The following is a 22,439-nucleotide window of genomic DNA, read 5'->3' on the forward strand; positions in this document are numbered from 1 at the left end:
AATATCAAATGGAAGATTATTTAGAAAAAGTTTTTCTCTGACATGCTCTGCTGGAACCTTGGTTTGAATGCCTTCAATGCCTGACTCACCAGTGAGATGTCTTAAAGAGGTTTCACACAGTGGCTAAAAATTAAACTCACCGGAATAACTTAAGTTTTTGTCCATAATACGCTGGGTGCATTTGTCAAAATCTGCTCAATAACCTCTTGAAAAGCAAAAAGAAAACTATAGAAACTATAAAACTATAGGGTCAGACGGGTGGACACAGGGAAAAAACACGGTTGGTAGCTTGCCTCCCAGGTGCCAGGGTCCGGGATGTTTCTGATTGCATCCATGATATCCTGAAGTGGGAAGGTGAAGAGCCAGAGGTCGTGGTACACATTGGTACCAATAACATGGGCAGGAAACGGGAAGAGGTCCTAAAAACAGACTACAGGGAGTTAGGAAGGAAGTTGAGAAGCAGGACCACAAAGGTAGTAATCTCGGGATTACTGCCTGTGCCATGTGACAGTGAGTATAGGAATAGAATGAGGTGGAGGATAAATACGTGGCTGAGGGATTGGAGCAGGGGGCAGGGATTCAGATTTCTGGATCACTGGGTCCTCTTTTGGGGCAGGTGTGACCTGTACAAAAAGGACGGGCTGCACTTGAATCCCAGGGGGACCAATATCCTGGCAGGCAGGTTTGCTAAAGCTACTGGGGAGAGTTGCTGGGGGGTGGGAACTGAACTGAAGAGACTGGAGAAGAGGAGGTTAGCTCACAAATACAGAAAGCTTGCAGACAGAGCGAAAGGGAGGATAGGCAGGTGATAGAGAAGGGACGCGCTCAGTCCGATGGTTTGAGATGTGTCTATTTTAATGCGAAGAGTATTATGGCAAAGCGGATGAGCTTAGAACGTGGATCAGTACTTGGAGCTGATGCTGTGGCCATTACAGAGACTTGGATGGCTCAGGGACAGGAATGGTTACTTCCAAGTGCTGGGTTTCAGATGTGGGAGGCAAAAGAGGTGGGGGCATGGCACTGCTGATCAGAGATAGTGTCACGGCTGCGGAAAAGGAAGAAGTCACGGAGGGATTGTCTACTGAGTCTCTGTGGGTGGAAGTTAGAAACAGATAAGTGTGAGGTGGTTCATTTTGGTAGGTCAAATATAATAGCAGAATATAGCATTAATGGTAAGACTCTTGGCAGTGTGGAGGATCAGAGGGATCTTGAGGTCCGAGTCCATAGGACACTCAAAGCTGCTGCGCAGGTTGACTCTGTGGTTAAGCCGTACAGTGCATTGGCCTTCATCATTCGTGGAATTGAATTTAGAAGCCGAGAGATAATGTTGCAGGTATATAGGACCCTGGTCAGACCCCATTTGGAGTACTGTGCTCAATTCTGGTCACCTCACTACAGGAAAGACATGGAAACCATAGAAATGGTGCAGAGGAGAATTACAAGGATATTGCCTGGATTGGAGAGCATGCCTTATGAGAATAGGTTGAGTGAACTCGGCCTTTTCTCCTTGGGGCGATGGGGAATGAGAGGTGACCTGATAGAGGTGTACAAGATGATGAGAGGCATTGATTGTGTGGATAGTCAGAGGCTTTTCCCCAGGGCTGAAATGGTTAGCACGAGAGGACACAGATTTAAGGTGCTTGGAAGTACGTACAAAGGAGATGTCAAGGATAAGTTTTTTTACTCAGAGAGTGGTGAGTGTGTGGAATGGGCCGCTGGCAATGGTGGCGGAGGCGGATACGATAGGATTTTTTAAGAGACTCCTGGACAGGTACATGGAGCTTAGAAAAATAGAGGCCTATGGGTAACCCTAGGTAACTTCTAAGCTAAGGACACGTTCGGCACAGCATTGTGGGCTGAAGGGTCTGTATTGTGCTGTAGGTTTTCTATGTTTCTATGCTGGAACTCTGGAATAAAATGCTGGAAATACTCAGCAGGTCAGGCAGCAACTGTGGAGGAAAAAGCAGAATTAATGTTTCAGGTCAGAGTGCCTTCGCCATTACCCTGAAATGTCAATGACCTGAAGCAGCTCTTGGCTGTTGAATATCATCAGCATTATCCAATTTTATATCACAATTCTATGATCCTGAAAAGAAATGATTATAAATATGGAATCTCATTTCAGTTGTGGAGATATTAAAATGTATAGTTTTACATTTATCCTTTTCCCTTGATTCCAATCTATTTTCTTTCTTTTTTTCTGCCTTTGCATCCACCATGTTAATCTTCAATGTCCTTCATTGTTTATGCTGATTCATGGTCATTTAGTATGAATGGTTGATGAAATACGTGGTTACTTTTCTTGTTCATTCATGTCTGAGATACTGGGCTTCTCTTACTGGAATGACTTGGCATGGAAAAAACAGACACACGAGAGTAAACCTAATTAATGTCAGAAATGGGTAGCTTCATACCCACTGTTAATTAAACCACATCAGGTGTGAACAAGAGTGGCTCTTCTGGTGCTCCAGTGACTCCATTGTGTGCCTCAATTGACAAGTCTTCCTCCACAAAGAGATTTACACAAAAGGATATTGGAACTGGTTTACCTGCGGCATGGAAAATATTAGCTTTCAATAAAGGACTTGAAGCCAACTTTTAAGACAATAATGAATGGAACAAATTAGCCAAATGCAAATGAATTAGCCAAAGTAATTTAAGGTTTGATAAGCACAACAGCTGTTAAATGGAATTGGAGGAGTGATACCGTTTCCATCCCAAATCTTATATACATGTTGTTGTACTCAACTTATCTGCACACCAAAGCACTTCAGTCCATTTGGGCAATTATGTTATACTTTCAATCCTTAGGGGGAACTACGGTCATAAAACGGTGCATTTCCTGTATGCTTATGCTATTTCTGTCACTGTGTTGACAATGCTGCACTAAACTGTCAGAATTAATTACTTTTTAAACAATGTCAATTGTAAGAACACAAGAACTCAGTGCAAGGATATCTGAAAGAACTATGTTTGGGTGACTCCCTAACTCTAAATGTGTTTGTGTACAATATGACCCCTGATACTTGAGATATTACATAAAATTACAACGTTGGGGTTTATCCTCACATCTCAGAAGATCAGTAAGTGTGTACCTTTTCTCCAGAATGACCCAGCATTACATTGCAGAGACTGACCATTCCCTCGGGCACACACATGGGGGCCATAACACCACCATATAAATTTCTGTGAATCTAAGTAAAGGGACATTTTTAAAAAAAAATTCAACTTGTGAGTCAACAGGTTTGTGGCATTGCTATGTGTAATATTCTGAGATGTGCTCTCTGTTAACAAACAGCAATTTTCTGGACAACGTTTTTGCTTCAAGTTCTTCCACCAATACAAACCTCAAGTCAGCCATGTAATGGACACTCACCACTTGGCCAGACAGGTGTGGAATCAACTTTCTGTGCAACGTTCAAGTAAAGGCAGCACACACAATTCCTGCCCGTGTCAAAGAATACAAGACTCAATATCTAGCCCTTCCATTTTTGAACAACTGCAGCAATGCATAAACATTATCTTAATGGAACTTCTTTTACCTGGGCCTTAGTGGTTTCTTGTTGGGGGGAGAAAAATTCCATCTTCAGGACTATCAAATTGACTGTGCGGCACTATCACCGTAAAAATTAGATTTTTGCAGAGATCAGTCTGCTCAAAACTGCTCATTAAGGTGCAGCCAGCCACCAAAGCATCGGAATTGTATTTGCCCCAGTCACCCACTGGCGAGCTGCCATATAGAACATGCACAAGTTACTACCTAGGGCAGGGGTGGCAAACCTATGGCACATAAAAAAAATTGTTGGCGGGTGACATGCAGTGCCACCCTTTGATTCTTTAAACCGCTCACACAATAAAAAGAAACATAATGATTTTTTTACAGGCCGAGAGCAGTGAGATGTTGTCACTTATGCAGGAACGCATGTCCGTGGATGAAATGTTTTGAAGTCCTCCCAGACGTGGTGTACATATCAGTATTTGGACAGTAAGTGGTTGGGCCAGTTGACATTGGCTTCACTCAGCTTATATTTTTTTTCTTATTCTGCCGTTTGAGTGAACGCTGGATGTTAAGTAATAATAGTGGTAAAAACTGTATGGCATTTGTGACGTGTTATTTCCAGTAATGAACTTGGTCAAGTCTGCTTATAGGAGTAGATTTACTGATGAACTAGTGTTTTGTGCATAACTCTCAAAACAACCAAACACAAGTTGGATATAAAATATTTGTAATTGTTAGGGCAGCAACAAAAAGTCTCACTGAGAATAAAGTGTATTTATTTCCCTTTCTTTGATCTTTGATGAATATGCACCCAACCTTATAATTTTACTTCACTTTTCTTATCTAATATGTAACAATACTATTTAGAAATTGTTATTTTTCTGCTGTCTTTTTGGCCAAAAGGTCTTGGCCCAAAACATCGACTGCTCGTTCTTTTCCACAGATGCTGCCTGACCTGCTGAGTTCTTCCTGTATCTTGTGTGTTTTGCTCTGGATTTCCAGCATCTGCAGATTTTCTTCTGTTTAAAATTTATATTTGCCAGTTTGAGTTGTGTTTCTCAAGCGATATGAAATGATTTCTCCAGATTCACCTTTTCCTAGCTGCATGCTATACTGTAAGGCCGGATGAGTCAGATTCCTCAAAACCCCCCGCTAGTTCTCAAGTTGCACATCGTCCAGGATATGAAACATATATCACTGACCCTTCCTGATCACGGGGTCTCAATGCAAGAGCTTCCTTCCTATAGCATTAAGAAAGTACCTTCAACACAGTGGGTCAAGAAGGCAGCTGACTCACATCTTCTCATGGGCATTCAGGAGTAGGCATTAACTTCTGAGTGACAAGTTAATGATGCAAATGAATTTTTAAAAATCGAAGAAGGGATCTGTCGAATGTCTACAGTGTTTAACTTTGTGTCCTGTGACTCGGTCACATTTCTCAGCATTAAAATTAGCACTTTGAGCACAATTTTGAAACATGGGAGAAAGTCTCTACCTTACTTTCATGTGCGTGAACCGCAGCACGTTTAAGAAAAATTACAGGAGCACAATTCCCCTTTAATATGATCCATAATGGTGTCCTGAAATGCATTAGTTATAAAGGGAGCAAAAAATGCCATTGCACAGCTTCAGAGGTAACTAGTAACATATTTTAAATCACTGTTAAAAAAAAGATTTAAAGTATCAGATTAATTGGATATGTTTTCTACTGCTCCTGAATTGTTGCTTTAATTTTGTTTTTACCTGTTTGTATCAGTATAATATAGGGTATTCTATTATTCAACTTTACACTGTGGTAATAGAACTATTAATATGTGCCAAAATGTTTTCATAATTGGGGATTTATAGATGATTGTTAAAATGTGAGGCATTTCCGCATCAGAATAGTCACATCTACTCAGTGGCTATTTTATTAGGTACACCTGCTCGTTAATGCAAATATCTAGCCAATCATGTGGCAGCAACTCTATGCATAAAAGCCTGCAGACATGGTCAAGAGGTTCAGTTGTTGTTCTGACCAAGCATCAGGATGGGGAAGAAATGTGATCAAAGTGACTTTGATCCTGGAATGAATGTTGGTGCCAGGCAGTGTGGTTTGAGTATCTCAGAAACTGCTGATCTTCTGGGGTTTTCATGCACAGCAGTCTCCAGAGTTTACAAAGAATAGTGGGGAGAACAAGAAAATATCCAGTGAGCAGTGCTTTCTGTGGGCAAAATGCCCTGTGGATGAGAGAGGTCAGAGGAGATTGGCCAGACTGGTTCAAGCTGACAGGAAGACAACAGTAACTAAATCAGCCACGTGTTACAGCAGTGGTGTGCAGAAAAGCAGTGGATGGACTACAGAAGCAGACCATGAACATACACACGGTGTCCACTTTATTAGGTTCTGGTGGTAGTTAATAAAGTGGCCACTGAGTATATGTACACACTTGTATCCTGCTCCTTGTCTGGTCTTATCCCCTGCAAGAACAGGTCCCGAGGTCCAAACACACGGAATTCACGGTGATTTGTTGACCAGGGTTTTCCATTGCTTGAGGACCATCACTAAATCCCATGTGGGCAGCTGATAACTGTTGAAGTTCATACTTGAGGCTCGATGCAGCTTCTGGCAATGGGATTTGGGGGATGTTCAATGCTGAATACCATTTCCCTTCGCTCTTCTTGGCAATACAGTGTTATTTCATAATTGAATGAGTACTGCGCCTGGCACCAACTGAGTAAATAAATTCAATCTTTACTATTTAGATCATTTTGAAATCTTTTTTAGCTAACATCATCCTGAGGGAAGAGGCATTTTCGAGAGCTTTGTTCCAGTAGTGCAATGCATTCCTTAGCCCCCAAAAAATTCAAGCTGGCAGATGTTAGGTGAAGCCAGTGAGGTGGAAGGTGGATGGGCGGGAGTAGTGAAGTGAGAAGCTGGAAGGTAATGGCTGGAAGAGGCAACGGGATAAAGAAGAAGGGATCTGATAGGAGAGTGCACTGTGGGAGAAAAGGAAGGAGGAAGGACACCAAAGGGAGTGAGGTGATCGACACATACCCTTCTCCAAGCCTATTAACAACGGCGCTTGCAAAGTTATCAGCCTAGTGAGTGGGTCAGCAGGAAAGCAAACGCAGAACTGTCGTCAACTGAAGAACATCTGTAACTGCAGAGCACAAAGCAAAGATATCTGTCGTCCGGGACTCCCAGCTGTTGTCTGCAACTTGGCTCCATCCCTATAGCACCATGGTGTGATACTGACCTCAGAAGATCATCCCGTAAAAGTGGCTCAAATGACAGTCATCCTCCCAATTACCTCATGTAGCACAAACTACACTCCAACAGCTGCTAAACAAGGTCAGGCACTGATTCTTTCAGTACTTGACTGCAGTCAAACCTGGCCCCAGCATCTCCCTTGCCCTTGCTTTTCCCATCCCTTGCCTCTAAAGATTTGAAGGGTATTTTAAGAATGTTTGTCATTCTTATCTGAGATGCCATTGAAATGTCTTCCTTTTCTTTATATTTTTCTTGTATTCAATTTCCCCACAAGCTCTACCCTACATTCATTTGAATCCTCAGTGGAGTCAACATTAATGAAAGCCCTTGAAAGACAGAGTGCCAGCTATTCAACTTTATGTAATTATGTCTGAAATTGAATAACGATACAGAGCATTGTTCAGAGATTAGACCACTGTGTCCTTGGGCAGAGTTTAATTGTTATTTTGATAAAAAATAACTTGACATTTATTTATAATCCTAACTGATATGAATTCCCTTCCATTTTCTAAGATAAATATTCTGATAAATATGTGCTTGAGAAAAAAGCAGTTAGAAAATAATGAGGTAAGAGACATAATATTTCAATGGCTTTCCAATTGTAAGGTGCAGCTATTACCTGTATGATAATAAATGATCACTAATATTTTTAAAGGCTAATTGCCTAATTATTTCACAAACAAGAGAAAACTTGCAAATGCTGGAAATCCAAGCAACACACACAAAATGCTGGAGGAACTCAGCAGGCCAGGCAGCATCTATGGAAAAGAGTATAGTTGACATTTCGGGTTGAAACGTTGACTGTTATTTTTTAAGTTTACACAAAAAACGTGAAGTCTTATAATCTAATACATTGTCTTCATGTGAATAAAATGTCTTATGTTTTACTTGGACTAACGAGCAGGAAGATTGTATCATTCTCTCTTCCCAGTGCAGATTGTTAGAGATGTCAATGGTTTCTGATCTGCAGGTCACTGAATCACAGGGTGGAGTCAGACAGCCGCAGTCCTTAGTCATTTTGGAGCTGGACCTTGTTGGTTTTGGCATGGATGGCAAATTGTATTGAAAACAAAACTTACAATATGACAGCTTATACTCCATAGATACTGTCTCTAGTCAGTTGAAACGTGGTTTTCTCTTACACATTTATGGATGAGGACATTGCTGACAAAGCTGAGCTTTGTGCTCTCTCCCCTCGTGTGAACGGCCTTTTCAACCCACTTTCTGAAGATATTCTAAAGGTACAATTGCATTACTTGCCAGGATTGAAACTTGCTGTACACAATTTAAAACAGTTGCTGCAGGGTCCCATAAGAAATCCAGAGTAACACACACTCAAAATGCTGAAGGAACTCAGAAGATCAGGTAGCATCTACGGAGAGGAATAAAGAGTCAACATTTGAGGTCAGGCTCTTTCAGCCCAAAATATCAACTCAATCCGTCTCTACAGATGCTGTCTGACCTGCAGGTGTGTGTGTGTGTGTGTGTGTGTGTGTGTGTGTGTGTGTGTGTGTGTGTGTGTGTGTGTGTGTGTGTGTGTGTGTGTGTGTGTGTGTGTGTGTGTGTGTGTGTGTGTGTGTGTGTGTGTGTGTGTGTGTGTGTGTGTGTGTGTGTGTGTGTGTGTGAGAGAGAGAGAGAGAGAGAGACTGAGAGACTATGTCAGGGTCTCTCTTGAATGTTGCACTACATGGCTCTTTATTCAATCTCTTCAAGGTAAGTATAACACTACACTGAAGGTGCAATGTTGCACTCTTGCTGCTGCAAGCCAGACCCCGTTGAGTGACTTGATTTTAGCTCAGCTAATTTAAAACCTTATGGCACTAAAGTACTTAGTACATGGGGTGAGGAAGTCATGTGCTCTTGATCTGTAACTGAAAATTAGCGTAAGATCAAAGGATCATCCCATGCAACCTGTCACTTCCTAGGAGCATTAAAGAGGAATCAAAGAACAGAGACCTGTCAAAAAAATCGATTAGCTAAACATAACCTATTTGTCTTTCTGAAATTTGAGGAGAGGGTTTAAAACCCTAGTGTTTCATACATGAAGAAACCTGTTGTTAAGTGTCAGACTAGAATCTTACAGCCTCAAGAATAAAAAAAAGAAAACAACTTACTTTATTTAGTTGCTCTCCGCTCTTCACAGGACTCAGTGTTTCACAGACAATGAGTTATTTGCAAATGTACTCACTATGGTTACGTAACCAAGTTAAGGCAGTCAATTTATAAAATTCACACAGATAAAATAGCAAAATGGATCTGTTCTTTGATGGTTGGGTACATTAGATTAACTATCATGATCTCCTTGAAGTATTTCCCCAGGATTTTTACATTGTTCTGAACTAACAAAGGAATTTACACTTCAATAATTAATTTAAAACATTGTTTTTCCAAGACAGTCAGAAACACAGTGAAATATCAGCCTTCTGCAGAACTTTCTGACACCTTCTAATGTAGAAAGAGACTCATTTTTGAAGGAATTCAAGCTCAATTATTCAGCTAAAATGTTCCCTCATGAATACCTCAGCTGGGAATGCAGCCATTTTCCAATCATGGCAAGGCAGCCATTTGCTGCTGAATTGAAACTCCCAATATTGTTACAGGTGAAGAAAGCTTTACAGTTTAGCTTCAATCTACAAAAGCTTCATCCTTTCCAATATTAGTTCTTTCTTCAAAAGTTCCAGAGTTTCTGCATCTTTTGCTTTCCCTTAATATTTTTGCCTATTTCTAGGGTGCTTGGGACTCTTTTGGTTTCATCCTTAGCTCACTTGGCACCATTATGGAAATGACACCACAACAGGTTAAATTACTATATGTAATCCAAAAACCTGGATTAATAATCTGGAGATGTGTTCAAATCCCTTTGCATTGGAATTTAAGAGTTCAAGTCCCATTATAGCTGTTGGGATAGTTAAATACTGTCAATTAAATTATCTGGAATACAAAGCCAACAATTATGACTTGTAATAAAATCCCACCTGCTTCAGTAAAATCCTCGAGGAAAGGAAACTTTATGTCCTTAACCAAAAGGACCAAAAGGAATGTGGCTGGCTGGTAAACGCTCTCACGAATGACTTACATAGTAAATCACTCAATCAAGGAGAAAAAAAAAGACGATGAAATATTGAGGGTGAAAGAAAAACTGGCAGTAAACACGAGTCCTGGCAGTGAGACTGATGCCGTATGAGTAAATGTTTAAAACCCAGGGACTGCATAGGTCATTCCGTTAATTTCTCCTGGGTTTTACAAAGAGTTCTGGTATCTCTGGATTGGGTTGGGAGGGGACCAGCTTGGGTCCATCATCCTCCTGCTCATGGTAAAGTGACTCCAGCTGGAAATTGTGTAAGTGAAAAGGAGCAGGCACAGATTCAAGCAGTGAAATCCACTGCCAAGCTGCCTGTCACCACTGTAAGGCTGATTACATAACCACAGCGCCTGAGCTGATGAAAACATCTCACTTCAGGACCACGGAAGAAAAGTTTCCAATATAGTAAATCCCTTCTGAAACCACTTTGGAGATTTAAGTTTTGGACGCACATCCTCAGTAGTATTAACCGTGCTGTTCTCAGTGAATGTGTAACAACAGGTCACCCCGATCAGCGCAGAAGCCGTTACTTCCACAATTCATACAGAGAGCAGTGATCAACAGTCTTTTGCAACTATAATCAAGTTTGTTATATCAATTCCTAAAGAGAAAAAACGAGCTTTTATACTTTGCCTACTCTGTGTTAGATATTCCATTTCCTTGGTCGAGCGTCTCTGCATGGTGCTCCACTCCCGATCCAGCGCATTGAGTTTTACTTTCTCACAGTCTGGCCGAGCATCAGATATACTAGCCACCCATTTTGTTTTCATTCCCAATATTCACCACATTGTATTTAACTTTTCCTACACCCATCCTATGTTTTCTTTCATAAACTTTATCTATCAGTGAAGTTAAAAATAATATTGATCTTCTGAATTCACGTTGTTTATGTGATTCAGAAAGAGAGAGAAATGAACAATAGAGCCAACCCTTGTGCTTATCTCCTAATTTGTTCACTTTCTTAGAGATATAGAACTATAGAAAAGTACAGTACTAGCAATGGACCCTTCAGCCCATCTAGTCCATGCTAAACCATTTAAGCTGTCTTTTCCCATCAACCTGCAGAGAAACCATAGTCCACCATACCCCTACCATCCACGCATCTATCCAAACTTCCCTTAAATGTTCAAATCGAGCTCACATGCACCATTTGCTCTGGCTGCTCATTCCACACTCTTACAACCATCTGAGTGAAGAAGTTTCCCCTCATGTTCCCCTTAAACTTTTCACTTTTTCACCCCTGACCTCTAGTTGTAGTTCCACCCAACCTTAGTGGTAAAAGCCTGCTTGCGTTTACCCTATCTATATCCCTCAGAATTTTGTATACCTCTGTATTAACTCCCCTCAATCTTCTATGTTCCAAGAATAAAGTCCTAATCTATTCAATCTTTCCATATAACTCAGGTCCTCCAGACCCGGCAATATCCTTGTAAATTTTCTCCGCACTCTTTCAACCTGTTTTGCATCTTTCCTGTCGGTAGGTGACCAAAACAGGACACAATACTCCAAATTAGGTCTCACCAACATCTTATACAATTTCAACATTACATCTGATCTTCTGTACTCAATACACTGATTTATGAAGGCCAACATGCTAAAAGCTTTCTTTATCAACCTGTGACACCACTTTCAATGAATTAGGGACCTGTATATCCCAGATCCATTTATTCTACCACACTCCTCAGTGCCCTACCATTTACAGCATAAGATTTACCTGGTTGGTCCTACCAAAATGCAATCCATCGCACTTGTCTGCATTAAATTCCGTCTGTCATTTTAAAGTCTATCTTTCCATCTGGTCTAGATCTGCTGCAAGCCACGATAGCCCTCCTTGCTGTCCGCTACACCCCCAAACTTGGTGTCATCTGCAAATCTGCTGAACCAGTTCACTACGTTATCAGCCAGATCATTGAAAGAGATTCCAAACAACAATGGATCCAGCACTGATCCCTGTGGTACACCATTAGTCACAGCCCTCAAGCCAACCCTCTATCACCACTCTCTGGCTTCTCCCACAAAATCAATGTCTAATCCAATTTACTACCTCGTCCTGAATGCTGAACAACTGAACCTTTTTGACCCCTCCCCATGTGGGATCTTGTCAAATGCCTTGCTAAAGTCCATGCAGACAACATCCACTTACTTGCCTTCATCAACTTTACTGGAACCTAACTAGCTTGAAAATCTCTGTAAGATTGGTTAGACATGACCTACCATGCACAAAGTCAGGCTGACTATCCTTAATCAGTCCCTGTCTATCATATATCCAATCCCTTAGAATACCTTCCAATAACCTCCCCACTACTTATAGAACCATAGAACATAGAACATTACAGCATAGAAACAGGCCTTTTGGCCCTTCTTGCCTGTGCCAAACCATTTTACTGCCTAGCCCCACTGACCTGCACCTGGCCCATATCTCTCCATACACCTCTCATCCACGTACCTGTCCAAGTTTTTCTTAAATGTTAAAAGTGAGCCCGCATTTACCACTTCATCTAGTAGCTCATTCCACACTCACACCACTCTCTGTGTGAAGAAGCCCCCCCTTAATGTTTCCTTTAAACTTTTCCCCCTTAACCCATGTCCTCTGGTTTTTTTCTCCCCTAGCCTCAGTGGAAAAAGCCTGCTTGCATTCACTCTATCTATACCCATCATAATTTTATATATCTCTATCAAGTCTCCCCTCATTCTTCTACGCTCCAGGGAATAAAGTCCTAGCCTATTCAACCTTCGTCAGGCTCACATGCCTATAATTTCCAGGTTTATTTTTACTTCCTTTCTTAAACAGCAGAACCACGCTGCCTATCCTCCAATCCTCCAGTACCTCAGTGGATAATTTAAATATCTCTGCCAGGGCCCCGGCAATTGCCTCCCACAGGGTCCGAGGGAACACCCTGTCAGGCCCTGGGGATTTATCCATCCTACTTTACCTCAAGACAGCAAACACCTCCTCCTCTGTAATCTGTGTAGAGTCCATAAAGTTGACATCATTTTACCTTACTTCTATGTACTCTTTGTCCATCTCCTGAGTAAATACAGATGTAAAATAATGCATCTGAGATCTCCCCCATCTGTTTTGGCTCCACACATAGATTACCATTCTGATCTTCCAGGGGACCAATTTTGTCCCTTGCAATCCTTTTGCTCTTAACATTGTTACGCCTGTAGCCCCCTCCTTTTTGAGAATCGCAAGATCGCTATTAATTCAGGTCAGGAGACCCAGGAAATGAGAGAGAGACACGCAGGTTCCTCAATGTTTGGAATGTGTCCTGGGCCTCCGTGAGACAAAGCCACGGATAACGGCCATTATCTCTTGGAGACGGAATTGTGTATTGAGTACTGTACGATTCATCGAAGCCCCCAGGCAATGAACTGAGGGGGGTTGGTGGAGGGCTGGCATCATTCCACCCTGATTGACATCTGAGACTCTGTGAGTCAGGATAAAAGAGGGTCTGTGGGAACAGCCCCTCAGACGCACCAGAAGAAACGCTCGAAATCCTGTAACAGCGTAATAGCAAAAGCCGGTGGAAAGCCACGTGCGTCCTTTTCCATTTGCCTCGGAATTGGTGGGCCTTGCCACAGAAGAACGGCTTTAGCTAACAACAAAGGGGAAATCAGCCCCCAACGACTCTCGAAGGATTGACATCATAAAAGGAATGGGCAAGTTAAACCTCCGTCTCTCTCTCCAACCAAAAGCTGCAGCCTGAATGAACTTGAGTGACTTTTATATTTCCATCGGACAATACATTATCCCCTAGACAACGATAGAGTTATTTCTTATTGATTATTATTATACCCGCGCTTTTAGATTTAGTATTGATGACGTATATTATCTGTATGGTTGCATTGATATTACTTTTGTGTATTGTTATCAATAAATACTGTTAAAAATAGTACCATCAGACTTCAATGGACCTCTCTATCTTTGCTGGTAAGTGACCCAGTTACGGGGTACGTAACAACATATCCATAGAATCCCCTAGGATTCTCCTTCACTTTGTCTGATAGAGCGACCTCATGCTTCCTTTTAACCCTCCTGATTTCTTTCTTAAGTGTTCTCTTGCATTTCTTATACTCCATAAGCACCTCATTTGTTCCTTCCTGCCTATACCTGCAACACACCTCCTTTTTTTCCTTAATGAGGGCCTCAATATCTCTTGAAAACCAAGGCTACCTACACCTGTTATCCATACCTTTTATTCTGACAGACACATACAAGCTTTGTACTCTCAAAATTTCACCTTTGAAGGCCTCCCACTTTCCAAGTAGAAAACCGCCTGCCCCAGTCCACATTTGCCAGATCCTTTCTGATACCATCAAAATTGTCCTTTCTCCAATTTAGAATTTCAACCTGTGAACCAGATCTATCTTTTTATATAATTACAGTACTTTGAAACTAATGGCATTGTAACCAATGGATGCAAAGTGTTCCCGGACACAAACCTGCCACCTGCCTTGTCTCATTCCCTAATAGCCGATCAAGTATCACACACTTTCCTGAAGTTTCCTGAACATATTTGACAAAACTCTATCCATCTAGTCATTTTACATTATGGGAATCCCAGTCAATATGTGGAAAGTTTAAATCACCAACTATATCAACCTTACGATTCTTGCAACAGTCTGCAATCTCACTACAAATTTGATCTTCTAGATGCCTCAGATTGTTGGGTGGTCTGTAATATAGCCCCATTAATGTGGTTATACCTTTAACCACACCTCACGAGATGTGTTCACTCGTCTGTCCTGACTGAGAACTGCCATGACATTTCCCCGTCACAAGGGGGCGATGGTAGCAGACCCAAATGCAAGACACAGACATTGAAGTAGAAGGAACTGGACTATGTTTATTAAGAATGTTAGGGACACCAAGGAGCACAGACAAAATAACAACATGAATGCGGATGTAGAGTGACAAACGGGAAAACCTGGACTTGGACTTGGGACTAGAACTTGACAGAGAACTCAAGTCATGACTCGGAACTCGGGTCTTGGCAGGGACTCAGTACCTGGGCCTTGACTTGGCTCTAGACTAGAACTCAGACTGGGTTTGGACACAGGACACAGAGCTGGGACTCTTTTTGGACACAGGACACAGAGCCGGGACTCTTCTTGGACACGGGATACAGAACCGGGACTCTTCTCGAACACAGGGCACAGAACTGGGATTCTTTTTGGACACAGGACACAGAGCCAGGACTCTTCTTGGACACAGGACACAGAACACAGAAACAACCTGGAGTTCACAATACTTAGTAGTTTCAAAAATGGTCCAGACTTACTGCACTGGATGAGGTCACACGTGTTTCTGGGAATGAGTTTCTGATGCCGAGATTCTTGGTATGGGTTTCTGACGGGGTTACTGACGAGGACGGTCCAGCAAGGAATCACTGGATCCCAGAGCTATTTGTGTTGCCAGCCCAAAACAAGAATCAGCTGCCTCAATTAAGGCGCCCAACGGAACAAGGGAAAAAATAGCCGGAATACAGAATCCACGGACCGGGCCATGACATTCCCTTGACTAGCAACGCCACGCCTTCTCCTTTAATCCCTCCCACTCTGTCGAAAATAACAGAACCCCAGAAAATTGAGCTGCCAGTCCTGCCCTTCCTGCAACCAAGTCTCACTAATGGCTACAATATAATCAGTTCCGGTGTTAAGCTCTCAGCTCATCTGCCTTTCCTACGATACTTCTTGCATTGAAATCTCTGCAGCTCAGGACATCAGACGCATCATGCTCAGCCTTTTGATTTCTGAGGTCTTAACAACATCCAGCACTCTGGTTCCCCCGCTTCCGCAACTCTAGATTAAACAGCAACACCACCCCCCCCCCCACCCCCAGCGTGCAGCTGTAGCAAACCTTCCCACTAAGATATTAGTCCCACTCCAGTTCAGATCATCTCTCCTGTACAGGTCCCACATTCCCTGGAAGAGAGCCCAATGATCCAAAACTCTGATGCCCTCCCTCCTGCACCAACTCCTTAGCCGTATGTTAAACTCTTTGATCCTCCTACTTCTGGTCTCATTAGCACGTGGCACGGGTAGCAATCCTGAGATCACAACCCTGGAGGTCCCGTCCTTTTTCTTAGCACCTAACTCCCTGAACTCACTTTACAGAGCCTCGTCGCTCTTCCTACCTATGTCATTGGTAGCTAAATGGACCATGACCTCTGGCTGTTAACCCGTTCACTTAGGAATGGTGAGCACTCGATCTGAGGTATCCCAGACCCTGGCATTCAGGAGGCAACATACCATCTGGGAATCTCGTTCTCATACACAGAAACAACTTCCTGTTCCCCTAATTAACAAATCCCCTATCAAAAACAGCGACCTCTTCTTTCACCCCCACCTTCCTGAGTCACAGAGCCAGACTTAACGCCAGAGACCTGACCACTATGATTTTCTTCTGCTAGGTCACTCCCCTCCCCAACAGTATCCAAAGTGGACTTGTTGTTAAGGGAGATGGTCACAGGAGTGCTCTACACTGGCTGTTTAACCCCTTTTTCCCTTCCTGACTGTCACCCAGTTTCCTGTGTCCTGCACCTTGAGTGTAACTACCCTCAGCCTCCTGAACTCATCCAGTTCCAGCTCCAGCTCCTTAATGCAGAGTGTTAGAAGCTGCAGCTGGATGCAGTTCTTGCTGTTGTAGTTGTCAGGGACACTGGAGGTCTCCCCGTCTTCCCACATCCCACAAGAGGAGCATTTCACTATCGGGCCTGGCAACTCTACTGGTTCTAGCTCAGCACTATAAAGAAGGAAACACAATAAACCGTGCATGAGAAGAAAACTCTCCCGGCTGCTTCGTTTTTGCCTTCTCTGACTGAAGCCCTGAAGAGCTAAAGACTCAAAAAGCCCCACTCTAACTCTGACCACTCCAACGATGGCCCCTGCCTTACTTTAATTTGCTATTGTCAGTCAATCCTAAGTGCTGATTGGCTGCCACTAAAAGCACCAAACTGCCACGAGTCACTGGTTTTTCTGTTCAATTAGCGAACCTGAGTAGACAATGTTTTTTCAGGCTTCCGATCAGTTGTCATAACAAACTTTTCTTGTCCTGCTCAATTCAAAGTTTTCATTTCTATTCTTTTAAGCTTAAAGGGAATCTCTGAGATCTTTACCAAAGGTTTTATTTAAAAGATTTTTTGGGAACCACTGAGCCCCAGTATTTAGTTACCTTCTTTACAGAAATGTCTCTCTTACAATATAACATTATGTTGTACAGGGATGTGTTTAGCTGCAAAATCTATTATGTTCTATTTCATTGAACTCACTTCGCTTGCCTAAAAAATCTCCAGTTAAGTGTGGGTATAAGATGCAACATTATTGCATATTTAAGCTGAATCCTGAACTACAGTACAAGTGATGAACATATTTCATTTTATTTCTGCAACAATGTTCTATCCTATTGCATAGTCAACCTAACTTGCTCTTCCAATAAGTTTAGGTACATTGCATAAAGAAATTATGCTCCAAACCGGTAAAGATTTTAATCTCATAGAAATAAACGTTAAATTTCAGTCACCATATTCTGAGGGATATTTTTGCTGACTGAAGTCTTCCATGAAAGAAATCCTTCTAGTTTTCCATTATCACTTTACAATTTCATCAAGTAAGCCGGCATGCTGAGATTGCCTTGGTATATCTTTAGTATCAGGTTTTCCTTAATAGTGAAATATGTCTAAACAGAACAGATTTTCTTTTTCTCAGATCAGTTTCGATAACTCTTGCAAGGAAAGCTAGGGAAAGTCCGGTCCATCGCAGGAGAAAGCCTCCCTGCCATTGAGTACATTAATATGGAGAGCTCCCACAAGAAAGCAGCACCTTTCATCAGAGGCCCCCACCATCCAGCCCATCTCACTGGTGCCACCGGGAAGAACATACTGGAACTTTAGGTCAGCCAACACCAGGTTCAGGAGCAGTTACTACCTTACAACCATCAGCTCCTGAACTGACGTAGATAACTTCACTCACCACTACTCTGAACTGAATCTACCACCTACAGATTCACTTTCAAGGACTCTTTACAACTCTTGTTCTCAGTATCATTTCTTCATTCGCAGGTTGCCTTCTTTTGCACATTGATTGTTTGTCAGTCTTCGTTTTTATAGTTTTTTTGTGTAAATTCTATTGAATTTCTTATTTCCCTGCAATAAAATGAATGTCAAGATAGTGTTTGGTAAAGTATATGTAACTTTCATAATAAATTAATTTTGCATTTAAAAATTACTTTGAATTATTGTATATAAGCCTGCAGCACTCTTATTTCCTGAACACTCCCTTTTCCTGTTCTACATTTGTTGTTGCCTTCAAGAGTCAATCCAGTTTTTAATGATCCTTCCATGATGCATTTGATTATAGCCACACCAGCCTCAAATTGCATTTGGAGTAAGCTATACTTCCTGCCTGAAGTAATCTTTTGCTGGGATTGCATAAACAGAGGAACTAGATTGTTCGACATAAATACAGGCATACCTTAAATGGTCTAGATCATTCTCTTGATTTTTAAGCTATCTTGCTTCTGATTCCAATTTTGTAAACTGCAATTCAAATAATTTTCATAACTCTCTTTCACAATCTAGCTCTTGACCTGAAGAGCACGTATGTACTGTTTGATGTTTTGACACTTGAGATGAGCTAAGTTTTCTCATTTCTCTGAAGACACAATTCTCCATGCACAGCACAATGAATTCTACCACTGTATAGTAGTGTGGTACAGTTGAGTAATTTATGTACTTACAAATATTGAAAGACATTACAAAAACAGGAATGCTGGAAACACAGGTCAGACAGCATCATAAGTCAAGATTTTTTTCTTCCTGGCCCACTATTTTTGTGACAAATGATGTATGTTTCATTACAAACAGAAAATATGTTGTGGGTAACACACACAAAATGCTGGAGGAACTCCAGGAGACCGGCCAGGCAGCATCTATGGAAAAAAGTACAGTCCACGTTTCGGGGCGAGACCCTTCAGCAGGACTGGCTGCTGAGTTGGATGTCCAAGCAGTGTGCTGCCTGGATTTTCCACATCTGCAGATGTCCTGTTTGAAGATGTTGTGGGTAGTGTTCTCTAATGTACTGATAGAAAACGTATCCTATTGTTTGCTTGCATGTTTCTTGAGAGCAGAAAAATAATACATATTTTAAATTTTGAATCACTTGATTCAAAATGTAAATATCAAAAGAATTTCAAAAGTCATCTTCTTATAAAGACCTTAAAATTCTATTGCTATTATTGTACTATTTATACTGTTATTAATGCATTTTGACAAGAAAGCTTAATAATTACTCTTCACAATTACAGAGGAATAGTTCAGTTTATTACTTCCCGTCTTCTGATTCAATGCACAGTGCTTAATGTTCTCCTCTATTTTACCATGTGTATAACTTTATATGGGTGACAGGCTGGTGATATATCTCTACCAAAGGAAGTGTACGATGCTCCTTCTCTCCACTAACCTGCAGGTCATCCTTGGGCAAGGTATAGCCCAAGGTATAGGACCCACTTAGACCCCTGATTAGTCACAAGAAGCCATGGGAGCAGGTGTATATCACAAGTCCTGGTTATGTGACCACTGACGCCAGGCAGACAATCTCCAAAGAGTATTGACAATGGCTGGGGTCACCCAACTTGCAAAGACACTGCCCAGAAGAAGAAAATGGCAAACCACTTCTGTAGAAAAATTTGCCAAGAACAATCGTGGTCATGGAAAGACTGTCATTGCTCATGCCATATGACACAGCATACAATGAACGAACGACAACAGTAAAGGAATATTATACCAATATCACATGCAATAATTTCTAGACACCAGAATTGCAAAGCTGTAACAGAAAACAACAATCTCTTTATTTTAGTTAGTTCCCAGTCCGGTTTAGTGGTTCAGCTCCCTTGTCAGACAGCACAGGGCCGCTGTGGGTTGTGCAGTCGTTTTACAGCCCCAATGACCAGGGTTCAGTTTTGGCTGCAGTGCTGTCTGAGTGGAGTTTTTCATCTTCTCTCTGTGGCTAATTGGCTCTCTCCCTGGTCCTCCCCCATTCCCAGATATGGTGGCTGTTCGGTTAACTGGGTGAGAGAATAGGTTAGAGAAACATAAACGGACAATGTTAACTGACGGGGTCTCTAGGCCAGCATGTGCCCATTGGGCAGAAAGGCGTCGCCATGCCGAAGGGAAATGTGAAAATATGAAAAATAATCAGGTACTGTTTGAACATCTAAAGAATGAATATATGTGTAAAAACGAGTACACAAAGGGAAGCGTTTTGGGGAGAAAAATTACAAGAATAATAAATCTGTGCAAAAACACGTTCAGCTTCAAGAGATATTAACCCAAGTCTGCCAGCATTTGCCTCAGAGTGACCCGGTCACAACAACTCCCCCACCGCCTGAAATGGAGTGAACGTTAGGGGGAAAGGTTTGATTTTAAAGTCAGTTGTTAAATTAGTTTCCTCTCGAGGGCGGACAGTTTTGCTGGCCCAGTGCCTTCGCCCAGAAGTATTGGTTACACGACCTGAGCAATATCCCCTCAAAATCTGGACATACGAAATAAAGTTGCTAAATGCCTTAACCCCCGGGCGGAAACAAAAAGCCACTAGCGCTGAAGGCTCTCTGACCCCAGACTATCAGACACATTGCAAAGCCTGGCGCACCTGCATTCGCATGCGTCAGTGGTATTTGAAACTTTCACACTACGCTCTGAGAATCCCACATCACGGAAACTGGCCGTTCGGACCCTCTAGTCCGCGCCGAGCTAGGGACACCCTTCCATATTAATCCCGTCGCCCAGCACCCAACGCGTCCTGGGTGGGAGTCATTGGGAACCCAGATCTGAGGGAAGATTCCTGGCCGGTGCCGTTCCACAACCTGACTGAATCCTGCAGAGTGCATTCTCCGCCATATAAACACGCCTACTCACCGATTTACCGCCGAGCCTGCGGACGAGCGGGTGATCTCGGTGTCCGGCGGTACCCGGGGCCGGGGCCGCGCCGGGGCGAGCGGCAGTGAGTGGACTGAGCCGTCGCCGCTCTGTCTCCGGGGCGGGAGGGCTTCCCACTGAACAGTAAAGGCAGAGTCTACGATGCGAAACTTTTGGGTAGATGCGATAAAGCTAAGCAGCTCCAGGCTGCAGTCTAAAGGAATGTAATTAAAGTGGGAAGGTCCCATTGGGAGCCGGCGTGTTGTCGCCACTCCAGTTACTTCGCCTTTATCAGCGCGGCGAGAGGAGAGTGGAATGCACTTTCAATAAAGTTCCGTAGGAGAGCGATTTTGGAGCCGGAATCCATATTCGGTGTTTAACAGGATATTAAATACTGTATTGTGGGAAAAAAACGTGTGTTGATGACTGGAATTCAGTCTTGATAATAGTTATTACTAAAGGTGTGTTTTTTTTTGTTTAACATCACCGGTCATTCCCGTAAGCACACAGCACATTCCCCAGTAAGAGTTTATCCCAGGGCGCAGACGGGGTTGGTGAACGGAAACCCTTTCAGAGTACAGAAGTATTCCTGGGACATGTGCCCCACCTTTCCTCCCGAAGGAGCTTGAAGTTTTATAGGACAAGAAGTTCTATAAATACTCTTTGGTGACTTCCTGCTTTCCCCAAAGAGTGGATCAGGCCTGGCCCTAGTGCATTTGAAGCCACCCCTCATCAGTAAGGCTGGAATCCAGTTCCTTCAGGTGCCATAGCTTCAAGGAAGCTTCCACACTGCGTGTACACGCAGACCACCAGGCAATGGTTGCCAGTCTCTCACAGAAAGTTGAAGGCAACTTCTGAGTCTGGACTGTTCTGCAGAACCTAATTCTGTCCCTGGGGATAGATCTTTGATGACAGCCGGTTGCTGCCAGCGGGAATCCTGAGAGATAATGAAGCCCAGTCCAAGCTCTTCAGAGAAAGAAAATGTGACCTGCAAACATTTTTGAGCTGTGTTGGAACCATCTCTCTCATAAGGTCCACCAGCTAAACTGATCAACAGCAGAACGCATACACAGTGCACACTGCAGCTGCACAATACCCGAAACTGAAATTAGAGGAGTGGCTGCCAGAGGTATAGCATTGCTGTACTGGTAACCCAGGCTCAGTCCTGGACCCTGGTGCTGTCTGTGTGGAGTTTGCACGTTCTCCCTGTGGCTGCAAAGATTTTCTCCAGGTTCTCCAAGATATGCAGGTTTGCAGGCTCATTGGCCACTATGAAATTGCCCCTAGTGAACTGAGGGGCAGAAACTTTGGAGAGAGTTTGTAAGAAGGATGGGAGAATGTAATGGGTTCAGGTAGGATTACTGTAAAAATAAATGGGTGATGGTTTGTGTGGAATTGGAGGAACAAAGGGCCTTGTTCTGTGCTGTGAGACTACGGTAAATAAAAAGGAATTCTTTTGCTGCCTAACAAGACTTATGATACACTTAAAAAGATCTACCAGCTGAAAGTGGGCCATGAAAAATGGCAACAGGTTTGTCTTTAATAAACCTGCCCTGAAGTGGCCATGCCACATTAAAATAATTTTCAGCTAGTTCATATCAGAGGTTTTGGGTGTTTCTAACAGTGAAGGAGTTGTAATGTAAAGGTGCTGAACGTGGTTCGAGGCTGATCCTGGGGTGAGACAGG

At 42.6% G+C, this 22,439-nt stretch overlaps 1 protein-coding gene across 3 annotated transcripts in view; it reads right to left on the reverse strand.

Moving 5' to 3' along the window:
• Window positions 1-21,280, reverse strand: part of LOC140741827 (uncharacterized) — a 39,063-nt gene extending 17,783 nt beyond the window's left edge. For 2 of the 3 annotated variants that reach the window (XM_073072269.1, XM_073072267.1), the window contains exon 1: window positions 20,754-21,280. The gene's annotated coding sequence lies outside the window, so the exon portion shown is untranslated. Of the gene's footprint in view, window positions 1-2,414; window positions 2,520-20,753 lie in introns of those variants that run through there. The other variant, XM_073072268.1, reaches the window with a different exon arrangement.
• Between the last annotated feature and the right edge of the window lie 1,159 nt (window positions 21,281-22,439).

Source organism: Hemitrygon akajei, chromosome 19 (genome assembly GCF_048418815.1).
Source record: "Hemitrygon akajei chromosome 19, sHemAka1.3, whole genome shotgun sequence".
NCBI lineage: Eukaryota > Metazoa > Chordata > Chondrichthyes > Myliobatiformes > Dasyatidae > Hemitrygon > Hemitrygon akajei.